The sequence below is a fragment of the Trachymyrmex cornetzi genome, unplaced genomic scaffold, assembly GCF_001594075.2.
Source record: "Trachymyrmex cornetzi isolate Tcor2-1 unplaced genomic scaffold, Tcor1.1 scaffold395, whole genome shotgun sequence".
In the NCBI taxonomy this organism is placed as follows: domain Eukaryota; kingdom Metazoa; phylum Arthropoda; class Insecta; order Hymenoptera; family Formicidae; genus Trachymyrmex; species Trachymyrmex cornetzi.
In genome coordinates this window covers 35,971-37,327 of record NW_017298693.1, presented here as the reverse complement: position 1 = coordinate 37,327, position 1,357 = coordinate 35,971, and positions in this window count along the sequence as shown.

Genomic DNA, 1,357 nt, shown 5'->3' with positions numbered 1-1,357 from the left:
ATCATCATATACACCAATGCAAAAATGTAGAAGTTTGGATTACGTATAATAGATATAAAGCCATGGTATTTCAGATCACATTTAAACTAGTTGTTTGAAGATGCACTGTAAAAGACGGTATACAAAATTTGACTTTCTCTTTGATACGAGTAAGCATCGAAATCAAAATGTATAATTCACCTGTATTTTTATGAGCGACCTCCGGTAGATCCATCATCACCATTATTATCACCACGATTATATTTTTCCCCACTCATTCTTTTACCTAAAGTTGGAATATCTTCCTGGATTGGTTGTACAATATTTATCATTCCCTCCATCAGTGTACGACAACTCTTAAGAAGTTCCAAAATTGTTTTACTGAAACAATTACATATTCACGAGATTAATAATCTGACAAATGCGAATTAAACGATCTCTGTGCTCCGAGTAAATGTCGGAATCTTAACACATGATAACACTCACGTAAACGGACAACACATGATCCCAACACGAACATACGAATATATTTGTATCAATAAAATTAATATAATACCTACCATTTAGCCATTATACAATCCTTATTTGTAAGCGTAAAAGTTACATCCAAGGAATTTGGGGTGCTCTCAATTATATCCACAACTGAATTTAAAATAGTACTTATACTGTCGTATAAACAAGCCGCACTTTCTCATAATATATCCGCGTTTATACGGATAATTTCACCAGCGTCTACAAGGTCATTGATGTCCTCCATTTTATTTCTTCCAAATCGGATTGATAGATTGAGCAACTCTCTCGCAGACAAGCAGATTAATTGACCGCTGAGGCTGTGCGAGAATTTATAGTAAAAATGTACGTGACATAGTGATATCATTATGAAAAAGAATCCTCCGTCCATGTACAGTACCACGTGCAAAAGGTTATACCTCAGCTGAAAAGTATATCTCACATTCGAGATTCCATGGAGAAACTTCAGCATTTATCTGTCATATTTACATCACTAACGTTTTATATCAGCGACGAAAGTACAATGCCTCGGTCGAAGGTATATCTCGCGCACGAAAGATTACACTACTTCAGCATTTCTTTTATTCGTTCTTCGCATTGAAGCGCAATTAGACTTATATCAAACCGCCATCAAACAGCTATCAGACTGATATTTAACAGCTATAAACAGCTATCAAACCTCTATCAAACTGCTATCGAACGGCTATCGAATGACTGTCAAACTGCTATCGAACCAATATCGAACTGCTATCAAAACCACTATAAACAGTCATCGGTACGCTGTAAACAGCTATCGGACTGATATTTAACAGCTATAAACAGCTATCAGACTGATATCAAACCGCTATCGAACTGATATCTAACAGCT